The sequence below is a fragment of the Callospermophilus lateralis genome, unplaced genomic scaffold (assembly GCF_048772815.1).
Source record: "Callospermophilus lateralis isolate mCalLat2 unplaced genomic scaffold, mCalLat2.hap1 Scaffold_153, whole genome shotgun sequence".
NCBI lineage: Eukaryota > Metazoa > Chordata > Mammalia > Rodentia > Sciuridae > Callospermophilus > Callospermophilus lateralis.
In genome coordinates, this window is record NW_027512646.1 from 2906691 (window position 1) to 2924136 (window position 17446).

The 17446-nt window shown below is 34.8% G+C and overlaps 1 pseudogene; it reads right to left on the minus strand.

The window, feature by feature from the left end:
* Window positions 1–15122: 15122 nt before the first annotated feature.
* LOC143390015 (ubiquitin carboxyl-terminal hydrolase MINDY-2 pseudogene) lies at window positions 15123–17050 on the minus strand (annotated as a pseudogene).
* Between the last annotated feature and the right edge of the window lie 396 nt (window positions 17051–17446).

Genomic DNA, 17446 nt, shown 5'->3' on the forward strand with positions numbered 1-17446 from the left:
GCAGAATGTTTAAGAACAGTAAAAGGATGTCATGTAAAATGTTTCAGTGTGGTTACAATAGGCCTCATTATGAGAATACCCTGGATGTGAACATTTCTGTCTCTGAATTAAGATGGAGATTCCCTTTCAATACTTCCTTTAGCATAATGAATGATCACAGAAGCACTGAATTCCCTTTGTGTGTCAGGCTTTATATTAATGGGCACAGAAATTATTATCCTGATTTTGCATATAAGAGAACTAAGTCTTGTGAAGTTTAAGAACTTGCCCAATATCACACAGTTAACATGTTTGAGAGCAGGTATTTAAACACAAACCCACTTCACCCCAGCTCTGATGCTTACTGAATTATTTAAGCAAATTAATGGCAACAAGCACTATGGAATTACCTTAGAATGCATCATTAAAATAAACAATCTATCATAATATAACCAGGTTATTTTCAGAACAACAGAATTCTGGCACCATGTCTGGACTTACTAATTACTGTTTCAGTAACTTGAAGCCTAGTGTCTGTCTATGAAGACAGTGTGAAATTGTGACCCAAGTTTTCCAGTGAGCAGGGTACCTATGACATGTTGCTTACCTAAACAATAACACCTCATTTACACTTGTTCTGAGGATGTCAGTCTCCCTTGTCTAGTTCCACACAACCTTCACAATTCACACATTTACCCTGATATACTCCATCACTTGCTGTACTCCAGTGACCACCTACACAACCAATTGCTAATGAGCTAAACTGACAATTTCAACTTGAGAGCAACCATAGAGACATGTTTCCCAAAGCTCAATTCTAATTTTGCTGATCCTATCACAAGAACTAATTATGGAACCTACACTCATGCTTTATGAGGCAAAAATAACAAGGTCATACAGACATACCTCTCAAACTATTCTGTATCAATATTAGGCTTAATTGTGTAACTCAGAAAGAATCTCAGGTGATGAGGGAATTACTTTAAGCAAATGACATTAAACTCTAAGTTATCATCCTGCTTACCCACAACTATTGGAATTCAGAGAGACTTCAAAGAAACCCATAATGAAATTGCCAGCTTCCTAAATTTAAAAGAAAATGAAATTATGCTATTTGCAAAAAAAGAATGAAACTGGAGAGCATCATGTTAAGCAAAATAAGTTGGCCCCGATACTCAAGTATTACATGTTTTCTTCTCGTAATGTCAAAATTAGAGGAAGGGGGAAACAAAGGTATATCTTGAATGTAAAAGGGAGACTATGAGTTTAGGGGAAGGAGAGGAAGAGAAGGAACAGGAAGGAGGAATGTAGGAAAACACCACAATGAACTCATCATTTTTTTTGGGGGGGTAACAGGGATTGCACCGAGGGGGCACTTAAACATGGAGTCACATCCCCAGGTTGGTTTTTTTTTTTCTTTCTTTTTTTTCCCACAGAGGCAGAGTCTTACTGAGTTGCTAAGTGCCTCGCTAAGTTGATAAGACTGGCTTTGAACTCACAATCCTCCTGCCTCAGCCTCCAAACTGCTGGGATTACAGGTGTGTGCCACCATGCCCAGCCATTTCCTATAATTAATATGCATCCATAAAATTGCTAAATATACTTCTCCCCCTCCCGTATTTATTTCCAGAGTGCTACATAGCAGAATAAGGTGAACCTCATATTAAATACTGGTAATTGCACTAAAAATTAAATAAGTAAATATATATTAAAATAAACTGGCTTTAGTTACATTGAGAAGTATATGATGCAAAATATATTAATATATCAGCTGCATAATCAATAACAAGATTAAATAGTCTTATTTTGCTATATTTTAGATTTTTGTATAAACTGGTGTTATCAAAAGAATGATTTTGGTAGATCCCTATTCTGTATACTACCATCTCTTTTTATACCCACTAAAACTATATACTGCAGGCTGGGTTGTGGCTAAGTGGTAGAGTGCTTGCCTTACATTTGTGAAGTACTGGGTTCAATTCTCAGCACCACATATAAATAAATGAATAAAATAAAGGTTCATCAGCAACTAAAAAAATATTTTTAAAAAATATAGTGACATCTATGAGGTAATAGGCGTGCTGCATATTTCTTTTCAATGAATCACAACCATAATCCCAACAAGGATAAATTATTAACTCATGTTTAATTTTTCTTCCCAAATGCCCAGAATCACGTAGCTATTCATGAGCCTATCTTCAACATGAATTTTCTTATTGGGTAGCAAATCCAAACATTTTGGCATGTTTTTGCTCCACATTCAATAAAAAAAAGTTTGTTTGGCATGGTACCTGTACAAAAGTAATCACTTAGTAAATGAATGAACAGAATCATTGTTTTCTTCAAGAGACAAAGGAGACATCAAGATAATGGAAAATGGCTCAGGCTAGAGAAGAAATTTAAGAACCAACTAAAAGAAAAATTTTTGTATAAGATTTGGTTTATCATATGTAAAAGGTTTTGTGAGCAACTAAACTCAGAGATTTATAATGTAAGAAGTTAATTTTATATATATGATATATATGCACAAATACATATACAATATAGTACATGATTATATACAAATTATAGAATTTTTTATAAAATATATGTTTTAGCTATTTAAAACTATGACAGCATTGATTATTTTTCTTTAATAAGATCATTATTAAAGATAATTATTAATTATTAAGGAACAATAACATATTTATATCAAAATACTGCACACCTCTCCTGTAAACATAGATATTAGGCATATTTATATAATGTAAACATTACAAATCTGGGGTTTAAAGGTTCAAATTTGAACCATGTGGTCTCTTGAAAAAAATAAAAAAGATTTTTTAAAATCAAACAAAATTATTTCTCTTAAATAAAACAATTTAAAACAAAGTTCTGGACCCTGTCATACATATTTCAATTTTTTTTGTTTGAATTTAATTCATATTCACAACATTTTATAAGATAGGGTTTATAAATGTATATAAAATATTATGTCAGACCTCTATGATTTGAAAGGCTCAGAAGGAATATAACTTCCTTTAAGAGGTTAACAAAATAATTGAAACTGGTATTCTACATCTTGCCATAATGACCTAAGGACACAAAGAAACTACTCATGCTACATGATCCATTTATAATAAAGTATATGTAAAACATAGAAAATTTGTAAAACATTTTGGACAAGAAAGATATGAGGATGTCCTGAATGATAAGCTAAAACTTCTAGAAATGTCTACAACTTTAGAAGAAAATCATTTTATGTTTTTCCATATAGTGTACAAGTGGTCCAAAGTTTATTTGCTGCCTTTGTAAGCCTGAAAGAGACAGATCCCACCCAATGAAACACTTCAGAAATCCATTAAAAAATAAAGGCTTTGGGATCTTTCTTTCTACTTTGCCTTTCTGCTAAATCCTTCTGCTCCTATTGTCTCTACCAAAATAGTGAGATCAGTAAATAGTACTAACTTTGGAATAGATGAATGTAATTTTTTGTGTGTGAAAAAATAGAAAAGTCTGAATTTTCTTACTACATCATGATTCTGACAGTGCCAGCTTTTAAGAAGTAAAGCATGAGTCATTGATCCATTAAGACCCCTTGTCAATGTATACCCCTGCAATACTCCATGATTTCTGGCCAATAGTTTTTATCTTAAGGATTATTTTCTTTCTTTGCCCTTCTTATATTTTCAGCACCATATATCTTTTAGGTAAAAAAAAATGACAATTTTAAGGGCTGTATAGCTACAAGTTTAAGAAATGAATTTTGTCTTTCTTGACTTCGTTCAGATGAAAGATGGAGCTACAAAATGGAAAAAAATGAAAAGAAGAATGGAGGTGGTGGACATAAAATGTGCTCCCGACTCTTCTCTTTCATTTTGAATACTATCTGTTTTTGAAGGAATACCACTTAAAACAGGATAATAAGGGATTAATTGGACCATTACCCCCACCTAATTCTTACTTTTATCTTCTTCATAAAACTATTTTTGCCTTAATCTCTTTTTTCTCAGGCGCATAAAGGAAGCCCGGCCTGGGCTGAAGATGTTATACAACATCAACCACTCATTGGTGCACACTTGTATTTTTCTCAGGGTGTCCTAGGCAAGATATTAATTTTAGATAGTCCCTCACTTTTAGTGCACTACTTAGGTAAATGTGGATGTATTAGCTTTTCTCATACAAAGTGTTTTGATTCAGTTCAAATCAAAGACTCAGCATCAAAAATTTCACAGGTATGAAAAACGGTGTCTTAAAATTAAGATAGGACAATTTGACATTGATGCTATGTATAAACATAAATGTGCTGTGTAAATTGATTATACATATATACATGGTGCACTATTTAAAAAAAACATAAAATTACTACTCCACTGCATCGTAAATTTTATAAGTAATAAGAAATTAATTAAGATTATTTTCCTCTTGGTTCTTTACAAATAAAAATCATGTGGTGTCTATCGGTTCTTCCTGACATTTCTGTCATAAGGAAAGAGAACTTTAAGTAATGCTATTGTGCTATTTATTGTCTTTAGAGTGGTACTTCAGATTGGTACTATTCTTTCCATATCATTGCATTGTGGCTCATTATGCCATTTCAGTGAGTTCATGGCTGATGGTTTTAAACACAGACTTCTTCATACTTTATTTTCTTAACTTTTGAACTTTCAAAATTAGCCTGAAGCGGGCCTGGGTTGTGCCTCAGCAGTAGAGTGCTCACTTACCATGTGCAAGGTATTGGGATCAATCCTCAGCACCACATAAAAATAAGTGAAATAATGGCATTATGTTCAATTACAACTAAAACACACACACACACACACACACACTCACACACATATAAAGAAAAAAATTAGCCTGAAGTGAGGTACCACTCACTTATGCCAATTTTTGTGTGATGTTTCAGTACATAGATTAATAGCATCTTTATCACTTCCTTTCACTCTCAAGTGTCCTGGATTGGATGACAAATTCTACAGGTATTTTGGTTATTGAGAGAAAGAACCCACACATGAAGTCTTTGTGGGATTTGGGTGACAGCTTTTTGTTATGACAGTTGATAATTATGAGTTGTTTGTTTGCATAGTCACCAGAAGGTTTCTGCAGTTTTTTAAAGAAACCTGATTGGAATCACTTTTCCTTTCTCCAATATCTTCCCTGAATCATTGTCCAAAAACCTGGCATGTTACCCTGACAAATGGAAAAGTTGATGAGTAACTTTAAAAGAAAAAAACACACAAAATAGAGGCTGAACAATACTAATATATTTTGTAGCTGGTGTAATAGTTCCCACACTTATTAACTTGTGTCTCAATTAACTAACTCATTATTTTTGTAGTCTAATAAAAGGAAAGCGTTAAAAATATTTTTTTAATTTTGACTTGACTTCTTCTAATGATACACCCACATCACTGCTTCCTTGTATGTGTGTGTTTTTTAAATATTCTTCAATTTAATATGGTTATGTTTAAGGACTGTGAAGTTTATGCCTATTGTTTCAGTATATAGATTAATAACATTTTTGTCCCTTTCTTTCACTCTCAAGTATCCTGGATTAGAGGATAAATTCTATCAGTACCTTTGTAATTATTTGACTCAAATAATTACTATATTATTTTTTTAAAGTTTATATCTTCTCAAATAATAGAAAAGGCAAGTGAATATGTGGATAAATTAGAAAATTTGTGCCTCTCTTTATCTGCCTTTTTAATTTAAAATTTTCTTTGTTGTTGCAAGGTATGTTATGATATGAAGTTTACTGCCTGAACCATTTTAAATAAATGTATGGCCCAGAGCATTAAGTACAACCATGTGGTTGTGCAACTATAACTATGGTCCAACTCAAGAATTTTTGCCACTTCAAACTGAAATTCTGTTGTCCCCTCCCCAGCTCCTGGTCTCTACTGTCCGAAATTCTGTCTCTTTGAATTAAAATGTTCTAAGGACGTTACATAACAGCCTTCATACAAAATTCATTCTTTTTTTGTGTGAGCCTTATTCTACTTAGCACAAAACTTTCATACTTATCCATGTGACAGCAGGTATCAGAAATCCATAGCTTTTAAGGCTGGATAATACTTTATTCTTTGTATATTTTTGTTTATTGAAGCATCGATGGACATTTGGGTTGTTTAAAATTTACATTTATTTTAAATAATGCTGCTCTAAACATGAGTGTGCGAATAATTTCTGAGTCTCTGTCAGAAATGGAATTGCAGGGTCAACTGGTAACTGTACTTTTAATTTTTTAGGTACTGCCACAGTTCTCCATGGAGGCTGAACCATTTTACAATTCCATCAGAGAGGCACCAGTGTTCTCATTTCTCCACATCTTCACTTGCCTTTTCTACTTTGCTTTATAATAGTCCCACTCAAGGTATGAGTCATATCTCATTGGGATTTTGATTTTTAATCATTAGTGAAGTTGACATCTTTTCCTGTGTTTATTGGCAAATTACATATCTTTTTTTTCATCCTTTTATTTCTAAGACTTTTGAAATAGTTGCATATATTCATCACTGTTCCTTTGTGTAAAAATTTCCCAACTTCTGTAAGTTTCACTCCTTTGCACCACCCATATACCTACACTTCAGAGACCTTTTCTTGAGTACTAAAGCCAGGCATGGTGGTATTCTGAAGTCTCAGCTACTCAAGAGGCCAAGGCAGAAGTATGGAATAAACCTAGTTCTGACCCTGCCTCAAAAACAGATCGAGACCTTGTCTCTTAAAAATAAAATATCATTTTTTTAAAATAAAGAACAATACTGATGAATATCTTAAGTATCAATTCCAATAAAATTTCTCAGTTGAGTCCTAACTTTTGTAAAATAGGACAATAATACCATAAATTGGTGTTTCTCTTGATGGCTTACATCTTTGGCTACCTTTCTCCTTGCTTTTCCCTCTTCCTCCTTTTCTCCTACTTGTACTTTATGTGGCTATTTTCAAAATATTTTCGTCCTGTCTTCAAACTCTCATAATCCTTTCCTTTTATAAAATTATCCAAAATTATGATTTATCTACACATGTATTTTCTATGGCAGACTATTAATTTTCTCCAGATTTGGCAAGTTATCCATTGAATGCTCAATAGAAGCTTCTCTATTCTGATCATTTTGCCACTCTTCCTGTTCGCCTTGTTGACAATTATGAATTCTTAAGCTTTCTAGAATCTGCTGCCATAGCATGTTCTCTGATGGGCTAAGTTGAGTTTCTCTCAGACCTGTTTTCATTGATATTTCAATGCTAGCCTACTCATGCAGAGTGCAAGTACCTGTTTAGATGAATATATCTTCTATTAGATGACTGGAGGAAGAGACTTGTGTCTCATGATCATTTCCCTCGAACAAGGTATAGTGACTATCACATAATAAAGCCTGGTATATTTATAAAATAAGTGAATAGGAGACCTTATTCAGACCCTCTTTTATAACTGTGTATTAGGATGCTTATTCTGGATGATTGTCTACCACCTTAAATCATGATGCTGTAAATGGAAGAAAGGATCTGCTCTTCCCAACCTTTTCTTCTTTAGTGATTGCTTTTTGTCTTTATGAGCATTGTTGCCCTAGGATTCTAAGTCAAAACTTCCATCTTCTTTATTAACTGCATCTGCTCCATTCACAGTCACATGTTGTCTTTTGATTCATCTTATCAGTATCACTTTCAAAATGTTCCACAATGTTATCTCCTGCTCTTCATTTTCATGACATGTACTTTCATTTCAGTAACTTGTTCAAAAAACCATTTGTGGATCCTAATTTCTCCACAATGTCCTCCAATCTTCTGGACACGTAATCCTAAATCCCTCCCACATCCCTCCACAGAATGTAATCAAACTCTTCTTCTTCCTCAACCTGGATTTCCAGTTACCTAAATCAATTCCTCTTAAAGTATTCATGTTCCCACATGTCACCACTTGTCTGCCTTTGCTTACATTCAAATGAAGTGCCTCTTCCTGTGCAGATGTCCAAATCGACCCACAGTTTTAAGGCAAAGATTAAATATTTTTCTCCCTTGGGAATTTCCTGATTTCTCATTCATTTACAAACTAGAATTAATTGGCTTTTCTTTTTTTTGGTCTAAGTATCAAAGTTTATTGAAATAAAATATAATCTATAATAAAAAATACTACAGGTGTTATTCACTGGTTACAGTTTTAAGCATAATAACAAAAACACCCAACATTCTAATCCAACAACAACACTACACTTGTGGTACAACAACAGACATGAAATTAAATGTTGAATAATACTGAATAATTCTGTCATAAATATGTTATACATTCCGACCTATACAATATGCCTTTTTTACGAGTATCATCTAAAAATGGAAGTTTTGAAACTTGTTAAAACATAGTAAAATAGTTTTAGCATAATTAGCATTGAAAACAATACATTTATTTCATAGAAATCAGTTCAACACTAAGCTGGGTAAATGCATTTAGGTGTCTTTATTCAAACAATGTATTTTGATGCTCTTTCCTATTCATTTCTAGGGTTATTATTATTATTGAATTGCAATTAAAGCAAAACAAATTTACTTATTTATTGGTGCTGGAAATTGGATCCAGGGACGTTCTACCACTGAGCTACATCTCCATCCCTTTTTTTGAGTCAAGGTCTTGCTAATTGCCATTCAGGACTTTAATTTGTGATTCTCCTACCTCAGCCTCCAGATTAGCTGGGATTATACATGTGTGCCCTGGGCCAGGCTTAGATGAATTATTTCAGAAGCAGAAAAAAGTGTTAAAATAGAAAGGGAAAGGAGGAGGAAAAAAGGCACTCAAACATAATATGTATATTTAAACTCTTTGAGAAGGAACTCTTTTTCAACTGGCCAATTTTAGCCTGTCACAAAGAAAATCTGTATGTCAAAGCAAATTATATATATATTTGTGTGAGTATGTGGTACTGGGGATACTAGGGATGAACCCAGGGCCTTGTGCATCGCAGGCAAGTGCTCTACCACTGATCTACTACCAGTTCCTCATGGCAATTTTTTTTTGGTGGAGGTACTGAAGATTGTACCCAGGACCTTGTGCATGGTAGGCAAGTGCTCTACCATGTGCCATACCCTTAGGCCTTCATAACAAATTTTTGACCCAATTAGTCCAACACTAAAGTGGAAGAAGAAAACTTGTTTCTCTTTTTTGCTACATTTCAAGATTACAACTTTTCTTCAGTCATTATTCCATTTCACTTGCTATTTGCTTAAATATTTTTCAATTCAATTATTCTGCACAATTCAAGAAAAAAGATTCACATGAGCTAGCATTAGGAAATGACTTTTGGAGTACCTCTAAAGTTTAATAGGCAAAGATGATCAATTTTGCTACTATGAATGTAACTATACACCAATCTTCTGTCGTATTGTCTTACTTGTTATATGTGGATCTTTGACAATAGTTGTCATTTTACTGAGGAAAACAGCAAAACAAAAGACAATGGATGCTTTTCAAATCCCCATTTAAAAAAATCTACAAAGCTAAGATATTCTAAGTACCCTGAAAAATGGTTACTTCATACAATAGGTAAAAAAGAATAACAAAAACATTGACAAAATTGAGACAATCTTCAAAGATTAAATACCAATCTCAGTCTTAAAAAACATTGTATTAGTTATAATTGCTTTGTAAGTTATTTCAACTACAATGCACAACTGGATTGGTTTTGATTTGTGAATTTAAATGGGCATTTCAGTTTCATGATTTTCTTTTTAAAACTGTAAAATAACTACTTTATCCAAAGGATCACCTTCCAAAGAATTTTGCTTTGCGCTCCTCTTATTTATAAGGCATCCTTGTCTCTCAAAGAACAGTGCTCATGGGTCTAAAGTTTGTAAAGCTACCAGTGACAAATTAACTGGTTTAAAGAAATTCTTAGAATATCAGGTGAAGTAGAAGATTTACTGTAGAATTTTCTTTTTTTATTGTTTAAATCCAGTATAGTTCAAAGCTTGGATTTTATATTTATGCCACAGTATTTTAACACCCTACCTGGGATGGTACCATGCCCTAAAAAATATCTCCTAGTTAGACAAGTCTAAATTTCCTCCTTTCTCAGAACAACAGGACAAAGCTGAACTTCAGGCAAGAGTTTGAAAATTTTACCCTGTTTTGTTTTTTAAAAAGATTTTCTTGAGATCAGAAGAAATTAGAAACTAGAATCCTTCATGTAAAAATATATATGTATATAACAGTTTATTAAATTCTATTTTCTAATGTCAAAGACATCAAGACTAACTAAGAGACATGCATGAATTAAAATTTACATAGATCCTCAAAATAAGTTCTAGCAACATGAATTTGCCCTCACATTCATCCTATATTTTGCAATATATTTTGTTCAGGAAGCCTTTAATTTTAATATTTAGTATATTTTAAACTGTTACCTGAGAAAAATAACTTCAATTCCTCATAATATTTTCCTAATAGTTTTAGAAGTGTTTAACATCAGTAACAAAAGACATCAAACTATCAGAGAAACTAAGTACTCTAAAATTCCAATGAGTTTCTTTACTATTTTCACTTTCAGAATGAATTTAATTGCACATTCTCAAATTAAATATTACACTAAAAAACACAAGTAACTTCAATATCCCTAAAATGATAGTATTTGAAAGATCTAAATCAATTTCACCCATGTAAAAAACTTTTATATGTATTAGCAATGTGACAGCATTTTATAACACAGAGGAAAAAGCAAAGATAATCTAAACATTTAGATCTGTGAAAAATACTGGAAAAAATAGGTTTTAAAATGCTTTTTATAGTTCCCAAATACTCTTGATTTTGACACTAGTCTACAGAACAGGAAAGCAACTACAAAATACACTTTGGAAACATGATGCGATATTCAAAGACAAGATAATTCAACAAATATTTACAGTATTTTTAAAAAAGGACTTGTCATTGGAAAAAGTCTGCACATCCAAGAACCAAGATGTGTAATATTTGTGATAATTTAAATAATATTTTGTGCTTATACTGTGCCCTTTATTCAGGAGTGTAAAGCACAAAGAAGAGAGTGAGAAAGTGAGAGAAGGAGAGTGAGAAAGGGCATTCTCTACATATTTAAAGAGTAAACTGAGGCACAGAAACTTTGCCCAAGGCAAGACAAAAAGTTAGATTTTTAAATACAAAATGATCCAGAATTCTACATTGCCGCAGTCCGGCTGCAGCAGAGTAACCGGGGGGTGACGAATAACTTGTGTACGTTGATGCAGCAGGAGTGAGAGCCATTTATTGTAGGATCTGAGTGATATTTATACATTTTACACAGCTTATCTAATTAGCATAAAATAGATACAGCAGTCAACCAATAAGGAATCTCCACACTTAATGGCTCCCTTTTGTTACTTCACAAACCACTCCCTCTGGCATTTGGCCAGGCGCCATCCAGACTTGTTTACAGACTTTAACATTTCTCCGGCAAAATAACAGGTGCCAATCTGACTTGTTTACAGACCTTAACACTACATATCCAGTTCCTTAAAATACAAAATTTTGGACTGTCTTTAGGGTCTTCAGATTATTTTATTAAACATTAGTAAGTTTCCAGCATGCCTAAGAACTGTGATAGGTTAAACCTATAAGCTTCCCATCATATTTTAAAATAACTGATACAATGAATAAGAACGTTAAGCAAAACTACAAAACTGCTTTTTAAAAGGAAATTTAAATAAATGAGATGTTTTGAGGGCAATTCTGAAAATTCTTGCCTTAATTTTTCTTCAGCAGGATTTTACAACTACTGCTGCATATGCCAACATTAATGTAGGGACCACAACTATTCTCTCCTTAAATGTTTACCTTCTAACCTTTCCTCTAAAGATCTCTTATCTCTTAACTTAGTTTATTATTCATTGAAAACAAAATACTAAGAAGGTTTTGTGTAAGTACAAAATGGTTAAAGTTGAGTTCTGTCAGTTAATCTCTGATATTAACTTGCTTTGTTAAGCCAAGATCAAGGTGTATGAGGAAGAAATCAAAACATAATATGGGAAAAGCAGGTAAGTGCAAGAAATATAAGACAATAAAAACAAGATACATTCCAAAAGCTAATCCTAAATTTAAATCTCTGCTTCATTCAAATACTAACTTGACCTTGAAACATGTAAGCTTCTTTACCTAAGTACACTGGATGGGCATATAACTAATGTCAATTTTAGTTGCTTTATACTATCCTGTTCAGTCTATGTCCGTGTGTGTATATTTTTTCTTTTCCTTTTTTGTTGCAGTGCAGGGGATTGAACCCCAGTCCTCCTGCATGTTCCAACATTATATTCCCAGTCTATAAAGAGTCTGTAGAGCCATATTTCCAGTCCAGGTGTGTAAATATTCTTAAAATGCTGATTTTAAAATTCGAGGAAAAGTTCCCAAATTGCTTTGAGAAGCTGTCTTGCTTCAGAAATACACATACATGTGCACATGCAATGAGTGCTCGTAAATATCAATAAACTACTGTAAATCACAGCATTGTTGATGCAATGGGATTTGACAAGAAAATGCTCATATTGTTAATAAAAATGTAAAGAATACTCTTTTCAAAAGCAAGAGGAAAAAATGGTGACCACAGCCATTCATTCATCTGCCTCTTTTGCTAGCTCTAGCAGTGATTTGGTTGATTCAAATGTGTCCATGATCTAGTCTATAAATATTAAAATCAAAAAGGTTTAAATTCTAATTTCTGGTAGCAGTGCATATGTAACAATTTCAAGTATTAAAAAATATTATGGAAAAAAACTGCTTTAAAATACTAACATCAAATTCTTCTGAATGCAAACCAGCAATGAAATGCCTGAATGTATAATTTGTTACCTGAAGCAAAAAAAAGAAAATAAAGACACAATTGTTCTAGATTCTTTGTAACCTTTAAGGTTATATTTGCAAGGAGAGCAGTTTCTTTGACAAGTTTGTTTTAATAGAATTGAACATTTAATTTTCCCTCACAATAATCAAAGTAAATATTTAATCATTATTACTCTTGGTATATCAAACTGATTTCCAGGAATGTAATAAAGTTTGATTTGTAAATATTACATAGAAAAAGACTGAATTAACAAACACACTGCATTTTTAAAAATTCTTTCTTGTAAGTACACACTGACATCTACTTATCTGATAGCAGCATTGCTGGTTTTGAGTGATTTTTTTTTCCTTCTAGAGGGAATGCTGAATGGCAGTATTATCTTTGGAACAAATTAAGAAGATAGGAACAAATAACAGAAAAATAACTTCTACACATATATTCTTCAAGGGTAATAAATAGCTAAGTATATAATTATGGAAAAATATGCCTCAAATATACTTTTGTAAATTATCAAGTTTTTTTATTAAAATATAATGCACTGTCACTACTATTTATTCTGAGAAGAACAAACTTTGAGGTTTGAGTTTTCTCCTTCAACCAACAGAATGAAATCAAGAGTAAACTTGGATTAATATCAACCTGTTTAAGCCAATGGAGAGTTCTATAGTATATCTGATTACTTTACCAACGTCCAGATATTCTGGGTTACAATCAAGAGACTGACCAAATATTTTGTATCCAAGTTTTATACCCCAAACAGGTTCTCTGATGATTTATCATTCTAGAATAGGAAATCTGAAGAATAACAAATTATGTAACACAAATAGACATGCAAAATAAAAGGATGTAAAAGATATGCTTGGCCCTGGATTTATTTCCCCTTAGAATAATTCCTTCCATAAATAAGACTTTACTTTTTACATATAGAGTCATTCTATAACTAGTTTTGGATCACAGAGAAAGTTAATAACTTAAAAAAAATTCTAGATCACTTTTTTTGTAGTCAAAATCTTGTCACCCCAAACCACAAGAAATACTCTCCAAGTGGATGCTCAGGTCATGTTATGTTGTTCCAAAATGAACACATTTTTTGAGGCTTAGAATGTAAATTTATACTACTTTCAGCAGCATTTTTATTCCAAAAATGACTAAAAACAAACTTTAAATATAAAACATATAAAAAGGACTATTAAGGATAGTTGTCCAAACTATATCTAGAAATACAGGAAAATATGTGTTGCCTCATAATAAAGTTAAATAAATATTTTTTTCTGAATTTTATAAACACTATGTTTTATGTTTATTATTAAAAAATCTGCTTGCTTTTACATAAATTCCTCTAAACTCTTATCTACTCTGATTTTAATTAATGTCTTTTCACTAGACTCAGAGATTATCTTTTACTTCTTATAGAAATGTGATTTTTTGTTGGTTTTAATAATTTAATTTTTTAGTAATAAACATGATTTAAAATTTAAGGTTCAAGGTAATTCTAAAAAAAGGTAGACACTGAACTATCTACTTTCCTACACTCTCATATTTACAAGGCCTAGCATCCACTGTGGTTTCCTCCTTAAACTCACTTGTCACATGGTTAATAAACAGTAACTATGGTCCAGATTACCTACTTAACGACTTAAAAATTCCTCAAAATTCTACAACACTATAAAGTCATTAATATGTGATTTGGACAGGTTGTAAGTATTAGTGTTATATAATTTTTTTTTTGCTATTGGGAAAGAAATACAAATCTTTATTTTTATTTTTTTTTCTATCTAAATTAAATGCAAGCTTCATTATTTGTTCTTAATATCTAAAATGTACATTACTAAAGAAAGGTAAAGCTGTTCAAGGGCTGAACTAGTTCAATATACAAGTAAGGATCATTTATTCCTGTTATTTATTTTTGGTATTTTTTTTTCTTTTTAAATTCCATATTAAACCCCTGGTTTCTCATGGATTAGATCATAATTTAAGGATGTAAAAATTTCAGAAACTATTGTGCTAATACTTAGATTTCAGGAAGGAATCAGACTAAATCAAATACCTCCATTCATTGTTAGAAGATGAAATAGCTTACTAACTGATATGAATTATGAATGTCACTATGACACAAAATTCGCTGTGATTTGCTTATTTGTCTACAAGTGCAGTATTCTTCATGAATGACAACACAGCATTTCCAACTTGTAACATGAAACTCCAGCTCATAAAGAGTATATTGTGTGACTTTAAGAAGTCTGATTTGTAACAAAGTAACAACCTTTCCCCTGAAAAACATGAACAAAATCCAATGGGAAATCAGGCACAGACGGTATTATCGGTTTTTCTTCCTTTCCTCATGTGGTCTTGTTTCTCAACACATATAGGTGATTCCAACAGAGTCTAGTACTTGTTACAAAATGACACAGCTATTCTTTTCCTTTTCCTTTTCTTTATCTTTTTCTCGAGGTTCCTTTCATTTCCGTTCGCTATTCCCAGATTGTCTTCCACTTGATGGAGAGGCTTGTAACAGCTGGCCCAGCTGGGCCTGTGTATTAGCAGTAGTAGTAGCAGCAGCAGCTGCTGCTGCTGCTTGTTCTTGTTCCTGGTAGTACTGAGAAGCCCGTCTGTCTTCTTCCTCTTGAAGTTTCTTTGCTAGTTCCAAATCACTGATTCCTTCTGGAATTTGTTCCCAATTCATCTCTTGACTCTGCTGTTCTTGTTGTAGAGATAATGCCATAAGATAGTCCTGATCTATTTGATCTTGTTGTCCTTTGTATACAGTTTCAGGATCTGAAGGAGGCCAAAGATGAAATTCTGAGTCACAGAAATTTCCATCACCATCTACATTGTGCAGGCTTTCCCAAACAACTTTTTCTTCAGTAAGGAATCCCTGGTCTGTTACCAACAAATACAGTTTACCCTTGTATTTGGTCATGGTGCTAAAATGATTATTCTGAAAGAACACACAAAGTTCTCCTTCCTGAACGGTTGAAGTTAGTTCACATAATCCATGGTATGTCAGTTGAGTGGCTGTATTATTTAGAAACTGCTCAGCTACAAAGCCTTCACTAACCAGCTCACTATTGTCTGATTGTTTACAAGAGATGATCTTCTCCACTAGTTGGTTGTAGCTGCAGTTACCAACAACTTTTACAATGTCATCAATCTGAGGGTCCTCTAACCACCCATGGTACAAGGGAATATCAAGAAGATCAAACACTATGCATTCCGGTGTATATTCAAACACTCGAACACCAGTGAATCTGACATTTACATCCAGGCCTGTCTGAAGTTTGTGCAAAATTGCCATAGCATCACTCATATTCTGTTCACAATTTAAACGTTGAATTTCTGAAATTTCTTTTGGCTTCGAATCAAGCATGTAATCTCCTAAATATATCATCAGTTGTTCAGCAGTTATAATTTCCATCATTGGTGGAAGTTTCACCTTCCAAGCCAGAAGCAAAACATTGAGGATGGCCAGCAATGGGCAGGGTCCATTCTCATTCTGGGTGATGATGGGTGTGTTCTCTTCCTTCCACTGGATCCACTTGATGTGATACACAGATTGTCCCGGGAAGCGTTCCTTGGAGGCTGCCAACACCTGAGCGGTGTCCTCCCCCTCCTCTCTGCACAGAGGGGCAGCCCGAGGCAATACTGCCGCGCCCTCCTCCTCCTCGGGAACCTTGTTCTCTGATCCCTCCTCACTATTGAATTCTGAGCTACTGGGGAAAGAATGCAGGTTAGAGAACGACTCTAGGGAGTCCAGGCTTGGCGATTCCCCAGGAGGGCTCGGGTGGTTGCAACTGCTGCTGAGGCCGCCAGCGCTGCGGGGCTCCTCGGAGCCGGCGGCCGCCAGTTCTGCTCAGCAGGTGTCTGCAGGATCCAGGCGGGGCCCGAGTCTCCGGCTGGACCCAAACCAAGGCCCGCAACGGCCTCGGCTGTCTCGGGGGAGGCGGTCACCTTGTGCTGCCCTTTCAGAGGCGCCTTCACGGGAGCAGGATGCTCCAAAACGCTCTCCTTCAAGTCCAAGCCCAGGAAGGAGCTGCAGAGTCCAGGAGTCTGAGGAGAGCCCGCGGGAGAAGCCGAGTCTGGGGGGCTTCTGGCAGCCGCCGCCCCCTGCCCATTCCCGCTGCCTTTCTCCGCCGCCCGTACTCCAGGACCATCTCCAGCGGCAAGCCTGGTCTCCTGTAGTCCTTCTGGGTGAGTACCTGTTCCCGGCCCTGGCCAGGCCGCCACCCTGTGTTCTAGCGGCAGCAGGCTCTCCGGGCCGCTCTCCATACCCGGCCGGCCGCCCGCCCCTGGCTCTATAGAGACCGCTGCCAGCACTCCTCAGCCAGCACCTCCGACGCCATGACAGCAGCACTGGCAGTTACAGCGCCCTAACGCGGCCCTGGCCAGGCACGGCACCGGGAGCGCGCCCTCCGCCCAATAGGGGCGTGCCCCCGCTCGACTGAGCTATGCGGGGCGAAGGCGAACCCACAGCAGCCGCCCACGTAGCTCCGTCCCTCCAGCATGCGGGTGCCGGCTTGAGTCCCGAAAGCCGGGCGTGGCGGGCCTAATCGGCTTTTCTTCTGAACTCTCATGCATTTTTATGCCTAATTTAAAATATAATACATAGCAGCCCAATTTCAGGTCAGGCATTGCCACAACATTATTTCTTAAGATAATTTCAGTTTTGAAGCTTGGTG